Source organism: Danio aesculapii, chromosome 12 (genome assembly GCF_903798145.1).
Source record: "Danio aesculapii chromosome 12, fDanAes4.1, whole genome shotgun sequence".
In the NCBI taxonomy this organism is placed as follows: domain Eukaryota; kingdom Metazoa; phylum Chordata; class Actinopteri; order Cypriniformes; family Danionidae; genus Danio; species Danio aesculapii.
The window spans coordinates 9,838,261-9,857,761 of NC_079446.1; positions in this window are offsets into that span (position 1 = coordinate 9,838,261).

Sequence of the window (19,501 nt, forward strand, 5' to 3'; positions counted from 1 at the left end):
TTTACAGCGGACACCCTTCCAGTTGCAACCCAGTACTGGGAAACATCCATACACTCTCACATTCACACTCATACACTACAGCCAATTTAGTTTATTCAATTTACCTATACCACATGTCTTTGGACCAGAGCACCTGGAGGAAACCTACACGAATTTATTTATAAATAGCCACAATATCTCATTATAATGAATTTCTTAGAATTCACAATAATCATATAGAAAACAATCTGACCTAGTTGGTTATGAAAGAACTTCTGACCATAATTTCCAAATGATGTTTTACGGAAAGACCCCATCCAGCGATGTTCTGCATAAACTGTACAGAGTAGAAATACCCTAAGAACATTCTACCTCTGTAAACACCGCCACTTACATTCATATTTACTTGTATTCGATTTACATATCGTTTGGCCTGTCTGAACAGAGAAAGCAATATATAGAGAAGCTATCAAACTGCAGTGATAAACAGATTTGTCCAAAAGTCTACGACATTTCGCATTTCTCAAAGTTCTGCGACATCCACACGCACCTCAACACTGAGCAGGGCTTGTTTTTAACCAAAACAACTGATCGGCATTCAATTTAACCGATATTAGCAGCCAGGGACCAGAGTTGACTAATTTACTCCTACTCTGATGTACAAACATTAGCAACTCTTCTCTTTTTTTAGATTGGACCTGGTAATGTCTTCACCTCCCACTCTTGAACAGCTAAATGAAAGGCTTCTGTGGCTAAATTTCCCCCTAGTTCCTCCCACTCAAGTCTAACATCATTAGATGTACTTTAGGGCAGATATTGTTTCCTATCAATTCTATTCAAAGGAAACGCGAGCTCACAAGCATCGTTATGAGGCAGCTAATAAAATCATACAAGGTGTTTATGTATGCAGGATTCTCAGGAAAGGCTAATCGCGCAGCTTATTAAAAGTGAACTTGCCTTCAGCCTTTCAGAGCAGGACTGACACCGCAAGCTTCTGTCGCCGGTGAATCAGATGACAGTCGCAGAACAACCCAGTCAAAGGTCGCAGCTTTGCTTGCATGTTTATGGAAATGATGCACTAATGCATCTGCAAACATGCCAATGAACCTATAGTGAAGCTAGTTATGGTGTGTTTTAAATGTAGCATGTGCATATGACCCAAATTGACCCACAATTGCTGGAATGTTTGAAACTAACACTAGATTTCTTTATTGGTGTTTGCTAGGGTCAGCATCACTTTTACTACTGCTCATCCTGATCCATCTGTGCTGCACTTATGACTAGTTGAGAATAGCTGTGCTATTACTTTGTCATCAGACTTTAAGTGAATTTTTTACCCAGCAACAAACAAGAAAACATGACTAAATGTAAAATAAAGACTTCAGGGCTCTTACATAATTTTCAACTAGAACTGAAAGCTTTTTTGTACATTTTGCACATTCGTTTATACAACAACAGACTTTTGGGGGTCTGAAAATTAGGGTTGATCATGTGATCAGAAATCTGCCTGATCACACGGTTTCAGACTCAATCGGAATTGGACGTTACCTCCTGATTAGGACTCTAATATATACAGTTGAAGTCAAAATTATTATCCCCCTGTTTATTTTTTCCCCAATTTCTATTTGATGGAGAGCTGATTTTTTCAACACATTTCTAAACATAAAAGTTTTAATAACTCATTTCTAATAACTGATTTATTTTATCTTTGCCATGATGACAGTAAATATTATTTTACAAGATATTTTTAAGACATTTTTAAAGGCTTCACTAGGTTAATTAGGTTAACTAGTCAGGTTAGGGTAATTAGGCAAGTTAGTGTATAAGGATGGTTTGTTCTGTAGACTATTGAAAAAATATATATCGATTAAGGGGCTAATAATTTTGACCTTAAAATGGGTTTTAAAAAATTAAAAACTGCTTTTATTCTAGCTGAAATAAAACAAATAAGACTTTCTCCAGAAGAAAAAATATTATCAGACATACTGTGAAAATGTCCTTGCTCTGTTAAACATAATTTTGGAAATATTTTAAAAAGAAAAAACTAATCAAAGAGGGGCTAACAATTCTGAATTCAACTGTGTATATATGTATGTGTATATGTGTTTGTATGTATATATATATGTATACATATATATATATATATATATATATATATATATATATATATATATATATATATATATCGTCTTGTCGAGTATATATATATATATATATATATATATATATATATATATATATATATATATATATATATATATATATATATATATATATATATATATATATATATATATATATATATATATATTCTCATTATTTCATAACTCATCTATTAGGGGTGTGCTGAGATGCCTACTCGACAAGACGAGAAATGAGATTGGGTTCACGAGAATGAGATGAGATTTACATGATTTTTAAGAAATCCTCAATAATGAAATATATGGATGGAAAACAGTCTTTTATTCAACTGAAAAAAAAAATGTTGTTTTACTTCTATTTTAATGAATTATACGCAGTAAAGAACATGCAAACACTGCTAATTATTTTGCTAATAGCCTATGTGAATAGAAAATAATCTTTTTATATATAATTTTAAATATTTGCTAATATATAAATGGAAAATAGATTTTTATTGAACTAGAAAAAAAAAATCACAAAATACAAAACAATTTAGGTGCTTTTTAAAACTGTAATGAATGGTATTTTATTTCTATTTAAATTAATTCTGTTGTAAAGGCCATGCAAACACTGCTAAATATTTAGCTATTTACCCCCTCTGACTGGCTTCTCCCCTGTACAATTTTTACGTGATAAATCAAACTTTTTTTCACACACTGAACTTAAAAAATGTATGTAAATTTTGGTATTTAATTTAATAAATACGTTTCACTTTCATTTAGCAAGATTTAATTCATGACTCCGCGACTCACTCTGTGCTACTGGATGCAATCATGCGAATATGAAGGACTGATAGGAGAGAGTTGTTTTAATGGAGTTTAATTTTAAGTTCAGCTTTTCACGGGCTGTATAAACGTGTGTTCCGTGATGATGATGTGACGACGAGTCTCCAGAAGTTCATTCAGTGATTGTGTGTTTGTTTGCGCTCACTTAGAAACGTGTGTGTCTCTGGTGGTTTACAGAATCGCTGGGTGTGTATTTGTCCTGTTGCAAAACACAGCTAAAAGTCCTTCAAGGTGTTAAGTTTGAGTACAGCAGTTACATATCTGCACTTCAATAACGCCACTAAAAATAGGAATACTCCACATGTCCTAATCCCAATTGTGTTAACGACGATTATGACTTTCAGCATATCTAAAGTGCTATTCCATTGCATGGATACGAACCGTAATGTGTGTAGCTGCAGTTGTAGCCTATTTTGGACAAGGCATCTGCTGAATTCCAGTAAAAGAAATCGGTTTTGTCACACCCGCCCAACCGAGCCACAAACGTAACTCCGAGGCCAGCCTGGGTTGCCAGGTGTGTCCAAAGTATGGAAAGCCAAATGGATAAAATTGCGCCTATTATCCAAACTTGTGTCATCCTCAAAACGCTGGTATTTTCACCCCTCTTAAGATGAAAAGACGCCATTTTGAGGATGACACGCATTTGGTTATAGGCACAAGTTGACCCATTTGGCATTCCATGACATGCGTCTCAAGTCCACAGATGTACATGACGAGCTAACTGGACAAACTGGTAACAGCGGGAAAGCCGTCCATACGGAGGTAAGCGGTCAACTGGTATGCATGAAAAGGAAGGGCGTCATACCGCCTCATAGCGTTCATTTTAAAAACGAAATGCAGCCATAAGTACTTCTGGCTACATAATTCGTGATCTCCAGAAACGTATATAGGGCTACGTTACGTTTTCAGAATGAGCCTATGTTGATTATATTACTTTCGAGTGGTTCCAAAGCTTAATGAGTTTGTTTATTTACTGTTGAACACCAAAGAAGATATTTTGAAGAATAAGAAGTCAGTGGTTAGCAGTTTCCAACATTCCAAATATCTTCTTTTGTGTTCAACAGACGAAAGAAACCCAAACAGGTTTGGAACAAATGGAGAGTGAGTAAACCTTGAAACATTTTGTAACGTCATAATTGTTTAGTGCTACTAAATACTGACTTCATTCTATTTTTACCCCCAAACTGTTGCTAGTAGCAAATGTCATTTTTTGACTGTATAAATGTACATATCAGGTATAAGTTGTGAAACTGAAAGATAAACAATAAATACAAACAGCTTTCAAATAATAATATAAAACTACAAATACAAATGTTTAAAAATGATTTCTAGGTTTTTGAAAGAAGTCTCTTATGCTCTTTGCATGATCATTTATTTGATAATACAATATAATTTAGAATTTTCAGTATTATTCCTCACATTCTCCTTCAGAAACCATTCTTACTTGCTGATTTAATTATTGATAATCTCTCTTTTTATTATTAAAGGTATAGTTCACCCAAAAATTTAAACTGAACCAACAATTATATTCAACCAGGCTCATTCTGAAAACATACCTCATCATACATTTCTGGAGAGAGCCAAATACATCCCAGAAGCTACGTTTTTTTTTTGTTTTTGTTTTTTTTTGCAGTTTTTGTTTTCGCAAATCCACCAGAGGCCACTGTCGAATGATTGACTGACCGATCGACTGACCAACCCTCCCCCTTCCCTAAACCCAACCAATAGTGTTTTCAAAAGCACCGATTGACCTGCCAACCCACTTCTCTAAACGAAACCTACAATTTAAAAAGCAATCCTGAAAAAAATTTTTTTTTACCACGTTTTCAGATTTTACCACATTATCACCCTGTTATTTACTTGTTTATTTATATTTTTTGGCTTCTGTTTTTGTCTTACCTTCTTTCTAGAACGTTCTACGCCGGACTTAAACCCTGTTGTCGTGGTCAACCCCTCTCTGCATCTCAAGTCCACCGAAGTACATGGTAAGCTAACTGGACAAACTGGTAACAGCGGAAACGCCATCCATATAGAGATAAGCGGTGAGCTCGTATGCATGAAAAGGAAGGGCGTCATAGCGCCCATACGTACTTCTGGCTACATAATTTGTGATCTCCAGAAATGTATATAGGGCTACATTATGTTTTCAGAATGAGCCTATGTTGATTATATTACTTTCGAGTGGTTCCAAAGCTTTATGAATTTGTTTATTTACTGTTGAACACCAAAGAAGATATTTTGAAGAATAAGAAGTCAGTGGTTAGCAGTTTCCAACATTCAAAATATCTTCTTTTGTGTTCAACAGAGGTGACGCGGTGACGCAGTAGGCAGTGCTGTCGCCTCACAGCAAGAAGGTTGCTGGTTCGAGCCTTAGCTAGGTCAGTTGGCGTTTCTATGTGGAGTTTGCATGTTCTCCCTGCGTTCGCGTGGGTTTCCTCCGGGTGCTCCTGTTTCCCCCACAGTCCAAAGACATGCGGTACAGGTGAATTGGATAGGCTAAATTGTCCGTAGTATGAGTGTGAATGAGTGTGTATGGATGTTTCCCAAAGATAGGTTGCAGCTGAAAGGGCATCCGCTGCGTAAAAACATATGCTGGATAAGTTGGCTGTTCATTCCGCTGTGGCAACCCCAGATTAATAAAGGGACTAAGCCGAAAAGAAAATGAATGAATGTGTTCAACAGAAGAAAGAAACTCAAACAGGTTTGGAACAAGTGGAGGGTGAGTGAACCTTGAACCATTTTGTAACATCATAATTGTCTTAAGTGCTACTAAATACTGACTTCTATTTTTATCGTACCCCCAAACTGTAGATCAGTTGTTCACTGGTGTTTCACACCCCTGTGTAATTACCCAACAGAATATTCCAACAACAAATGCAATATTTAAATGTAGATTTGATGTGCTAATCTGCTGCAGCATCAGGAAAATCCCATCAGTAGTGTTTGCTGATGGTCCTCTACTAGGTTTCTCAGCAGTGACCGTGGGAGGACGGCTAGTGTTTTTGGGGATTTCCTTCTGTCTCCCACTCCACTAGCACATCTGCCTGTCTGTCTGTCTGTCTGTCTGTATTTCTGTTTGTCTGATCATTCTCCTTATCTGACCTGCTTCTCCTCATCCTGCTGAGTGTGAACCACAACAAAGTATCATCCGTCTGTTATTTCATCTGATTGCGACTGTATTGCTATCATGGGTGTAGAAATGGACATGTTTCTCGAAATCAGGTCAACTGTGTCAGGAAATGATTTTAGCTGCCTTTTATTAGAGGCGTTCCACAATGACTTGAATAAGTTAAATGGGAAATGTGCACTATATTTATAGGGCCACAATGCAGTTCAAGAAAATAGAGTATATTATGTAAAGGAAAAATATTTGAAGTTTTTGGTATTATGAACCACAGGTATCATACATATGAGAAAGGAAAACAACTACAACACATCCAACTTTAAATGGACTCAAATAGTTAAAAACTTTTATCAGTTGAACATGAAAGAAGATAATTTGAAGAATGCTGGAAACCAGCAGCCATTGACATCCATAGTAAAAACAAAAATAATTGTTTCCCCCAACATTCTTCAGTGTATTTTCCTTTTGAGTTCAACAGAAGAAACTTAAACAGGTTTAAAATAATTGGAGGATGACTAAATGATGACCGAATTTTCATTTTTGGGTGTACTATCCCTTAATAACGATATTACAGAACGCAGTTAGCATCTGGAAGTAAAAAAAATATAATTTTCTCTTTAGGAAAACATTTTAATACAAAATAAAATATATTCATAGGCATTTTTATGCACAGGGGTCTACCTAACATACTTTCACTTATATTTTCATAGATGCTGATATATACACACTGTAAAACCCAATAAGTTATGGTAACTCAAACCATTTGAGGAAACTGATTGCAATAAACCATTTAAGTTCAAAAACTAATCCTAATGAGTACTGTCAACTTAATCCATTTGAGTAAACGAAGCAATTTAAGCATAATAAAACTAAATAAATGAAGAGAACTCAAACCATTTGAGGAAAACGATTGCTACAAACCATCCGAGTTAAAAATTAATCTATATGAGTACGGTGAACTTTATTAAAGTTGAGGTATGAGGTTTGAATTGCATTATGGCACCTTGACCTTGTTTCTGACAACTTTTAACCTTGAAAAGTTTGAAAAAAGTGACTTTTATGAACATTTATAATAGATTAAAGTGATATATTGTCTGTTGGTGTTATAGGCGAAGAAGAGCTGAATTTAGTGAGGACCTAATTAAAAATGCAGTTCTCATGTTATATCAGGCAAGTTCAAGCTATGCTGAGTCCTACAGATTACTCATTTTTGATTGCAGCAATGATTTCAGCAAAAAAGTTAAATATGGTTAATTAAACTGCAGACACTGAATGCTTAGAATCAAACGTGAAAATGTACGTTCACATACCCTGGCGTACAGGTGCAGTTTGCTGTCAGAATGCAGTTGTTTTGCTTGTTGAGTTCCGTCTTCCTTGTCTTTGGCTCGGCAGAACATCGGTTCTTTAGCACTACAAAGTTTTGAATCTGGTAATCATGGAGCATTATTTCTTGCACATGACCACACAGAACAAAATTGTAAGCATCCAAAGACTTGTACATAGGCCTTTAACTTCTCTCTTGTAAAATCACTTGGAGTTTCAATGAGATAGTTGTATATTTCGGGCTGAATGCTTGGCCATTTCGTCTTATCCAATATCCATTGGGAGGGTGCTATCGCAAATGGATCGGTCAGATGAACGCCGCTCACTTTAGCGTTAATTTTGCTGAATAACTATGCTTATCACTGGGAGACGAGATGTTATAATATGCTGAAAGCATTATGTAAATAATATATATAACATGTAATCAATATAACTTATCTCTAATACAACAACAAACTCAGTACCGCATCGGATGTCATTCCCTTGCTGTAAATGCTAGCACTCCCGTTTTTTTTTTTCTGTAACCCTGCTGCGCGCATCCTGACAAACTGTTAATTTGTCTATTGATGTACATTTTCAGTTTTTTTTTTAAACTTCTCTTTATATTATTTCTACGTTATTTTATTTCAAACTAGTAGTAGTATTAATGTATGAGCTATTTTATAGACTTACATATGAATCCTTTTGAATCATGGCATAAACATTTTGATGATATTGTGTTGTCATACTAGGCGAATTATGTTTTCACTCTCATTATGTCTCAATTTCTTCAACTGTTCTTGTGATAAATCTGCTGTTTGCCTGGGATGATAAAAAAAATGCAGTCATGTTGTGACATAACTATGCAGTCATGCTGGTCAAATGTTTTTTTAAATGTTTTCATTTCTAAAATGTTTGTCGTTTTAGGATACTATGCACTCAAAAATATTGTTGCTGCTTGTTCAAATTGCCTATTTAAAATGAGCTGAAACAACACAATTCCTGAGTTTTTAAACCCATGCTCATTGCGGATACATTTCTGAGGACAGTGAAATACATTGCAGGAGGTACGTCTGCTCGCAATTTGTGTTTTTGCAAATCCACCAGAGGCCATTGTGTACGATTTTTGATGATCTCAAATTTCTCTTGTACGTCCTCTTCTCACATAAATCCACCAGAAGGCGCAATATACACTTCAGCTGACCAGGCCAGCTTACTGCCGAATGACTGACCCACACTCAACCAATAATGTTTTCAAAAGCAATCTAGAAAAAGAAAAGCCGTTGCGGCTGTGTGATTTCACGTTTTCAGCCTCTTATTTATTTATTTTTCACTTTTTGTTCCGCCTAGTTTTTGGTACTGTTCTCAGCCGGATTCAAACCCCCTCGCCACAGTCAAACAGCTACTGGGAAAACGGTAACACTGTAATTGGTACGAAGGTAATTGGTCAGCTGGTAGCGAAAAAAAAAAACAGAAGTCAGCGGCGGCATCGTACCACCCCAAAGCGTTCATTTTACAGACAAAATGCAGTCAGAAGTACCTCTGGCTACATAATTCGCGCTCTGCAGAAATTTAGACATGGGTACATATCAACAATAAGCCTGTGTTGGTTTTTTGAGAACTTTAATTTTTTTTTTTGTTCCATCCACTTAAATTTGTAAAGTTAAACTTCAGTGATGTGTGTTGGGACAACACAGAGGAATTGTGTGCAACCCAAAATTTACAGTGTTTTCGTTTAGTAGTCCTCATCACTACTTGTAAGATTTCATTGATTACCAGTTTGTCCAGTGGCTTGCTGTATACGTCGGAGGATTTGAGATGCAGAGCGGAGTTGACCGTGATGACGAGGTTTAAGTCCAGCGGACAGTGGTTCCAGAAAACTGGTAAGACAAAAACAAAAGCTAAAAAAATAAAACAAACAAGTAAAAAACAGGGTGATATTGTGGTAAAATCTGAAAATGTGGTAAAAATCAGACTGCTGCAAGGGTTTTTCTTTTTCTTTTTCATTGCTTTTGAAAACACTGTTGGTTGGGTTTATTGAAGGCAGTGGGTGGGTCAGTTAGTCAGTTAGTCAGTCAGTCGACAGCAACCTCTGGTGGATTTATGCGAGGACAGCAGGTGCGAGAGAAATTTGAGATCTCAAAAAGCATACACAGCGGCCTCTGGTGCATTCGCGAAAACAAAACCTGCAAAAAACAGACCTCCTGGGATGTATTTGGCGCTCTCCAAAACTGTATATAGTGGTAGGTAATTAGAATGAGCCTGGGTTGACAAATGATGAGGTAAGTTTTCATTTTTGGGTGAACTAACCCTTAAAGATGATTTGCGAATATGGCCCTGATCTCCACTGTAATGTTATAAGAACTAATACATTTTTATTCTGAAACCTCTTAGTATTGTAAATAACCACAAAGTCCACAACTGCAATACTGTTGATTACACAAACGCAGTGAATTCAACAATAAAGCACTGAATATCCTCGATCCAAGAGTAAAACTGATGATTTACTTCACTCTTCCTAATGCTTAGACACGGCTTAAACGAAACGCATCCATCCACTCAGTCAATGAGATTTATTTTGGATCCTGAGGAAAATTTTCATATTCATATTTCCAATATTTCATTATCGCTGCTCCCGTCAGCAGAGTTATGACTGCAATAATAGCAATAGCTCCGCGAATGAATCTTTTTCAAGTGCAATATGAAAAAGCTGTTTATGGAGTCATTAACCTTATAAGTGATATTAAGTACAGGATGATTTTTCCCCTCGACAAAAAGGAAGAAGGATAACTTAGGATGACAGACTTTAAATATAATGATGTGATTCATTTGAGCGGTTGAGATCTGTGAAAATCTCAATTTGTCAGATTTCAGACTCTGTGACACAGAGGAGAACTAAATGATTCATCTTGGTTGATTATCTCATATTGCCAAATAACTCAACTCAGTTAGCCAGTGAGAGACACTGTGACAAACACTATCTTTCCAATGTTTAAATTTGGTATTGTTTAGAAAGAAAATTTGGTCACACTTTACAATAAGGTTACATTACTTAATGTATTTACTAACACAATTAAGTATGAACAATACTTAGCGCATTTACTAATTATGGTTCAACATTTACTAATGCATTATTAAAATCCAAATTCTTGTTTGTTAATGTATTGTGAGTTAACATGAACTGTGAACAACTTTATTTTCATTATCTACCATTAACAAAGATGAATAAATACTGTAATAAATGTATTGCTCTTAGTGTTAGTAAATATATCAACTAATACAACCTTATGTAAACTTACCGAACGTTATGCAGAATTACTATATTTAAAGTTGTTTTTAAATGACCAATTCTTAAACATTGATATATACACTCACCGGCCACTTTATTAGGTACAACTGTCCAACTGCTCATTAATGAAAATTTTTAATCAGCCATTTACATGGCAGCAACTCCATGCATTTGGGCATGTAGACATGGTAAAGATGATCAGCTGCAGTGCAAACCTAGCATCAGAATGGGGAAGAAAGGTGATTTAAGTGACTGAACGTGGCGTGGTTGTTGGTGCCAGACGGGCTGGTCTGAGTCTTTCAGAAACTGCCTTGTATTAATGGTTTAGGCTGGTGGTGGTGGTGTAATGGTGTGGGGGATATTTTCTTGGCACACTTTGGGCCCATTCGTACCAACTGAGCATCTCGTCAACGTCACAGCCTACCTCAGTATTGTTGCTGACCATGTCCATCCCTTTATGACCACAGTGTACCCATCTTCTGATGGCTACTTCCAGCAGGATAACACACCATGTCATAAAGCTCAAATCATATCAGACTGGTTTCTTGAACATGACAATAAGTTCACTGTTCTCAAATGGCCTCCACAGTCACCAGATCTCATTGTGGTGGAATGGGAAATTCACATCATGGATGTGCAGCCGATAAATCTGCAGCACCTGCGTGATGCTATCATGTCAATATGGACCAAAATCTCTGAGGAATATTTCCAGTACCTTGTTGAATCTATGCCACGAAGGATTAAGGCATTTCTGAAGGCAAAAAGGGGTCCAACCCAGGTATAAGTAAGGTGTACCTAATAAAGTGGTCAGTAAGTGTAGACTAATACTAGATGATTAATGATTGAATTTAGTAAACAAAAGTGCTGTAGCTAAAAACTATTTACAAAATCTTGCTACTGGAGTGCCTCAAGGCTTTGATCTAGGGCCGCTTCTGTTTTCCATATCACATCACTTGAGTCTGTCTTTAAGAAACATGACATTTAGCATTTACTAGTTATTCCTTTACAGTTTTTTCCTGTTTGTCTAAATAATAATAATAATAATAATAACAATAATAATAATAATAATTATAAACCACCTAAGACTTTTCATGACATTGACATATCACTGCTCTCCAGTGACCTGAAAATGATTGCTGAATTTAGTAAACAAAATAATGCTGTAGCTAAAAACTATTCACAGAATCTTGCTACTGGGGCGCCTCAAGGCTTTGTTCTAGGGCCACTTGCAATATAGGCTCATTCTGAAAATGTAGACTTGTATACATTTCCAGAGATCGCAAATTATGTAACCAGAAATACGTATAGCTGCATTTCATCTTTAAAACGTATGCCACTGAGCGGTATGACGCTTACCAGCTGACTGCTTACCTCCATGTGAACGGCTTTCCTGCTGTTACCAGTTTGTCCAGTAGCTTGCCATGTATGTCAGCGGATTTGAGATGCAGAGAAGAATTGAATGTGATGACGGGATTCAAGTCCGGTGAAAAACAGTTCCAGAAAGGAAATAAGACAAAAAACAAAAGCCCAAAAAATTAAATAAACGAACATATGACAGGGTGAGAATGTGGTAAAATCTGAAAACGTGGTCAAAATCAGGCTGCCATGAGGAGTTTTCTTTTTCTGGATTACTTTTGAAAACACTGTCAGTTGGTTTTAGGGAAGTGGGTGAGTGGGTCAATCGGTGCTTCTGAAAACACTATTGGTTGGGTTTAGGAAAGGAGGAGGGTGAGTCAGTCGATCGGTCAGTCAGTCAGTCGACAGCGGCCTCTGGTGGATTTATGCGAGACGAGCAGGCACGAATGGCACTCATGAGAGAAATTTGAGAAGTCAAAAAGCGTACACAGCAGCCTCTTGTGGATTTAAAAAAAACTGCAAAAGAAAGTAGCTCCTGGGACGTATTTGGCGCTCTCCAGAAATGTATATAGGGGTATGTAATCAGAATGAGACTAGAATGAGACTTTTTCTTCTTCGTATACATGACATTACTTGAGTCTGTCATTCAGAAATATGTCTTTTAGCACTTAATAGTTATTCCGTTACTGTTTTTCCTGTTTAAATAATAATAATAAACCAACTTAGACTTGTGACATTGATATATCACTGCTCTCTGGGGATCTGGCGGGCTTCTACTATTCTCATTTGTATGTCACTTTGGATCACTTTAAAGGACTAATTGTACTGTAATGTAATCAAACACTTGAGATAACGCTGTATTGAAAATCATTCTCAATATAGCGCATCATTTATTACAGTTACTCAATAATTAAAAATAATAAAATTGCTCAATAGAGTTGTATCAGGTCATTTATAACTGTCTGTCAACACCGAAAAACACCCTATTAACCATCAGATCCTTCATAACTGTCTGTCAACACTGAAAAAAATACCCTATTAACCATCACCCCTATGACCTTTGACATCATCACCGTCACACATGATGTCAAATTTATTATAAAAAACAGTTTCATTCAATGGAATTAATGTATGGCTTTTAAATGTGTTTACTTGACCAATAGGATTATGAACAATTGATGTCAAATAAAGAGATGGCATTTCTGAGGAAATGTGAGATTTTGGGTTGTCTTTAAAATGTGTTCTTTCAGACTAGTGAAACAAAAGCATCCCAAATTAACACTTAAGTGCTATTTAATACTTTGTTTAAAGATGTTTTATAATAGATATTTTATTCTTAATTGGGACAGAAATCTCCACTCAAATGGGTTTGTTTAAATATTGATCACATAATTAGCCAAAAATATCAGTAACAATAATTTATTTGACAATATATATTAACTTGTTCAAAAATGTTACATGTTTGGGTCATTTTGGATCCAAAAATGAGGAAAATACACCTAAAACAATCCATAAGGGTGCGTCAGTGTTGAAAAGGTACATAATTTAGCATTTTTGCTATATCTATCATCTATCGTTTTGATAATCATCAGTTAGTTCTTCTATTGATGACCAAAAAATCATGTGAACATGAAAAATGTATGAATTTATTTTGTTTGAAAACATCTATGTTGTTTTGTAAAATGTAATTATTTCGTTTTTTTTTTTTATTATAAATTTTATTCAACTTGTGCCATTCCAATAAGGTCAGCACTAATAATTCTCAGATTATATCTTTTCCTAAATTTCAGTAAATTAATTTTGTGTACAATATTGTATCAGTAATTCAGTTGTCCAGCAATATCATAGTAATAACATAGTCATAACAGGGTAATTTTTTTATTATTATTAATAATTAATGACTAATTGATCTTTAATGTTGACTTGATCACATATAACTCTGTCTCCCATTCAGTTTTCTACTTCCTGCCCTTTGTCTGAATTTTGCACGTCACCAGAACAAAGTGATTGAAAACAACCTATGAGGTTGTCCCAAAAAAAACTAAAAAATTGTGTGGTTTAAGCTCATTTTAAATAATTAGTTAGAAGCGAAAGATCATTTCTTTGATTATGTACAAGTAAATATTGAGCAAATAATTGCAGAATTGTGTGTGAACTACCCCTTTAATGCTATAGTGTAATTTTCAAGACACAATTTCAATCCACTCCGAACCAGTTTCTGTGTGAAAGCCTCACACCTGACAGCGGTGAGATCTGTCTACTAGTTTAACATGTGTAAGAATATTTGTCAGGCACATTAGCTCACCGCGGGGTTCCCATTGTGTCCACCGAGGAGGCCTTCAGAAATCTCCCCTCACACCCCCATTGGCTCTTTTAGGGCGCTGTGTGTAGGAGGCTATGTGGGATTCCCCATACAAGTGCTCCAAAAGCACACAGGAGAACCTGGACAGAAGACCCGCTGTAAGCAGAATGTCTGAAGTCGGGACGCTCCTCTATAGCTTGGCTGGCTCATCATTACTTTTGAGGGTCGATTCGAGGCAGGTGGAAGAGGCGACGGCTCGTCCTCCTACACGCAGATTCCAGTGGACGTCAGGCTCTCGTTTTCTCACAGCTGTCGACCGCTGATGTGCTGACAGAAGAAGAGCTGGAGATGAACACACACACAGGAGAGAAGAATAGCTTAGGACTTGATGCTGTGCGGTCAAATTATTTTTGCTGCTTGTTCAAACTACTTACTTAAAATGAGCTGAAACAACACAATTCTGGAGATTTTTCGGGAGGAAACCTAATTGTTTTATATTCAGTCTACTTAAATTAGTTGTGTTAACTTAATGGATTTGTTTTGAGACAACATAAATGAATTGTGTGGAACCCTGCATTCTGTTTCAACCCAATTGGGTTAAATAGACACCCAAAAATAGATTTAAAACAAACTTTTTTGCTTATAAATGCAATCACAAAATTTGTAGATCCCTGTTTTTACACTCAAAAATCGCGTTTGCTGTTTTGTTCAAACTACTTTTTTAAACTGAGCTGAAACAACCTGATCCTTGAGGTCTTTTTTATGGGACAACTTAATTGTTTTAGGTTCAATCCACTTAAATTTGTAAAAAACTGATAAGTTAACTTCATGTTGCCCCAACACAAATCGATTGTGGGGAAGCCAGAATTTTTACAGTGTACTTTAAAACACCATAGAAGAAAATCACTTTTGTTGCATGTTCATACTTATTTAAAATAATCTGAAATCAACACAATTCTTCTGTTTTTTGGGGGATCAACTTAATTGTTTTGTGTTCAATCCACTTGTGTTTTTGTGTTTTGTGTTCAATACACAACTCCATTGTGGTAACTTAACAGATTTGTATTAGGATAACATGAGGGAATTGAGTGAAACCCTGCATTTTTACAGCGTTTATTCTTTACAGCTTTCTAACAACTACACTTTTAAAATTGCTGGGCTGTAGTAACCCAACATTTGGATCAAATGTCAACAAACCCAATATTGGATTGGTTTTGTTTATTCATTCGTTTTCTTTTTGGCTTAGTCCCTTGATTAATCTGGGGTCGCCACAGCGGAATGAACCGCCAACTTATCCAGCGACAACCCATCACTGGGAAACACCCATACACTACGGACAATTTAGGCCAATTCACCTAAAAAAACAATATGCTACAATATGATTACATTTTTATTTGAAATTTGGAATAAATGTTATCAGATGTCTACAGAATACAGCAAATATCAACATTTATCAAACTCACATCTAATAAATACAAAAAATCTAAAGAAATTGAGAAATTATATGACTTTTCATTTCCTTTTCCATTATTTTGAGGGGAAAATGCTGTATATGAATACATTTGTACTTTAAATTTGGAATAAATGTTATCAGACGTCTACAGAATATAACAAATATTCACATTATCAAACTCACACCTAATAAATACAGAAAATCCAAAGAAATTGAGAATTTATATGACTTTTCATTTACTTTTCCATTTACTATAGAAAAAACATGCGCTATATGACTACATTTGCATTTGAAATTTGGAATAAATGTTGTCAGACCTTTACAGAATACAACAAATATGAACATTTATCAAACTCACACCTAAAAAAATCTAGAAAACTCCAAAGAAGTTGAGAATTTTCATGACTTTTCATTTACTTTTCATTTTCTGGAGGAAAAAAATGCTCTATATGAATACATTTGTACCTTAAATTTAAAATAAATGTTATCAGACGTCTACAGAATACAACAAATATTCACATTATCAAACTCACACCTAATAAATACCAAAAAGAAGAAACTGGGAATTTTCATGACTTTTCATTTACTACACATGACTACACCTGTTTTTATTTTGAAGAGTGCGTAATATCATATAAATCTTTCAGAAGGCTTAATAAGAGTAGTACAGTGGAATGCTCTTTTGAACATCCCATAGCGAATCTCCAGCTCAGAAGACCTCATTCATGCACTAAATAAAGGCTCGGATACAAAGTCAAGTCCCCGTTAGCAGGTTCACAATGAAGCCCACACATACACGACCGTTAGCAGGGCTTTGATGGAGAAAAGCAGGCTCACTTTTGCACCTCACAGGCAGAAACAAAGCTAACTCTGTTCCAGTGGCCCGCTGTACATGAACGGACAGCCTATTTTTCTTTTTTTTTTTCAATGAGTTATGACTCGATTCACATTTGTCCGTTGTCTGGATGGACACCCACAGTGTTCCAGCGACTGCCATCTGATAGAGTACACAAAACACAGAGAAAGCCACACACTGTCCTGGCTAAATATGGCTTATTTACATTTATATTCTACTGGAGTTATGAATCACAAACATTGTGTTCAAAACACACGCGGCTTATGTTTTGCTGAGGAATGCATCTGGTTCGGTAACAAATGTCGGTTGAAATTCAGCCATGCGTTCACGAGAAAAGCATCACAAATGTGAAATTAAACCCAAAGGTCGCAAAATATTGTGTTTGCAATTGAAGTGACGCGCTTGAAGAACTATTTTGGCTTCCATAATGAATATTTCAGGAAAAGAATAATTTTTATTCCTGAAATGAAAGAAAATTTGTGAAAGAAAATCATAAAAAATGTAAAAATGTTATGAATAAAATGTATTAATCATATTACCCTCCAAAAAATAAACAAATAAAACAGTTAAAATAGTATTTTATCACTATACATTAACACAAGAAACTGAAAAATAAGATGCTTAAATTGATGAAAATATTATTCTAGTTATAAAATTTGTACATGATTGTAGTAGTCTTGTCGTCAATACCAGTTGTAAGAGCAACAAATAATAACTTGACTTCTAGTTGATCATTTGGAAAGTGGCGGAATGATGTATCATATGTTGAACTGCATCCTGATCATCACAAATACTGCAGAAGACCTACTGGAACCCACATGCACCCAAGATTTTCACAGAAAATAGTTGAGTTTGGTGAAGGAAGAATCGTGGTTTAAGGTTGCATTCAGTATGGGGGTGTGTGAGAGATCTGCAGAGTGGATGGCAACATCAACAGCCTGAGGTATCAAGACATTTTTGCTGCCCATTACATTACAAACCACAGGAGAGGGCAAATTCTTCAGCAGGATAGCGCTCCTTCTCATACTTCAGCCGCCAAATCAAAATTCCTGAAAGCAAAGAAGGTCAAGGTGCTCCAGGATTGGCCAGTCCAGTCACCAGATATGAACATTATTGAGCATGTCTGGGGTAAGATGAAGGAGGAGGCATTGAAGATGAATCCAAAGAATCTTGATGAACTCTGGGAGTCCTGCACTTTCTTTGCCATTCCAGATTACTCTATTAATAAGTGATTTGAGTCATTGCAGAGATGTATGGATGCAGTCCTCATGGGACTCAGACACAACATTAATTCTTTTTCCACTGCACCATGACTTTATATTCTATACTGTACATTATTTCTGTTAAGTGATTAGATTTTTGTCTTAAGTAAAGTCAGACCTTACTGTCCTAAATAAATCATTAAAAATTAAATCATGATCATATTTTATTTTGGTCAAATAAGTGTAATCTAGAGGCCTTTTTGCCTTTCATATAAGCCATTGTGATAACAAATGATCAACTACAAGTCAAGTTATTATTTGCTGTTCCTAAAATTTGGATAGGCGACAAGACTTAGTCAGGGAGTGTATAATTATGATAAGAAAAGATTCAACTAAATAAATTAGCCAACACAAATGATAATAAAAGGGATAATAAAATCATCAGTTGAGGTGCAACTCAAACAAACTTTTGTGAAAAAAGAAACTCTTTCCATTTGCATTTCACTGTTTTTATTCATTTTAAGCAATACCAAATCTGCTTTCACGCAAATGAGAAGAGTAAATACGTTCGCATTTAAGATAGAACAACAGCAAATGACATTTGTCTCCTCCCATTTTTGCTGATCCGAAAAACGGTCCGATCCGTGACTCAAAAACCGTAGTGTGATCCAAAGCGTGAGATTTGTGATCCGTTACACTACTAATATACACTTTGCTGCTTGTTCAAACTACTTATTTAAAATGAGCTTAAAAAACACAATTATGGAGATGGAGAGTCCCGGCTGGGTCAGTTGGCATTTCTGTGTGGAGTTTGCACGTTCTCCCTGTGTTCGCGTGAGTTTTCTCTGCGTGTTTCAGATTCCCCCACAGTCCAAAGGCATGTGGTATGGGTGAATTGAGAAAAACTAAATTGGCCGTAGTGTATCAGTGTGAATGTGAGAGTGTTTGGGTGTTTCCCAGTACTGGGTTGTGGCTGGAAGGGCATCTACTGTGTAAAACCTATGCTGGATAGATTGGCGGTTCATTCCGCTGTGAAGGCCCATGATGAATAAAGGGACTAAGCCGAAGGAAAATGAATGTTCAATCCATTTAAATTTGTTACGTGAACTTGATTGATTTGTGTTGGGACAATATGAATGATTTGTGTGGATTCATACATTTTTTTACAGTGTAGTTCACCCAAAAATGAAAATTTACTCATTATTTACTATCCATCAAGTGGTTTCTTTCTTTTGTTAGAGACAAAGAAGATATTTAAGAAAGCTTAAAAATGAAAATACTACAAAATAAAAATAAATACTACATAAGTCAATGATTATAGGTTTCCATCCTTCTTCAAAATACATTATTTTGCATTCGACAGAATAAAGAAAACCAAACAAAGCTGGAACAAGTAAATGGTGATCAAATGATGACAGACTTTTTCAGTTTGGGGTGAACTATCCCTTTAAGGACCTTTTCCTGGTAAATCTAAAGGATGTGTCGCTGATACAATGGTCGATTACATGCCCAGTTTTTCTCAGTATCCATTATATAGTCAGCCATTGTGTATCATTGGATATCTAGTGTTTTAAAATCATATCCAGCTTTAAGTCTAATGAGCTTTATTTTTTCTGAGCAGCATATACTGTACACACTCGATCAAACAATCGCAGCAGAAGGCTGATGAAAG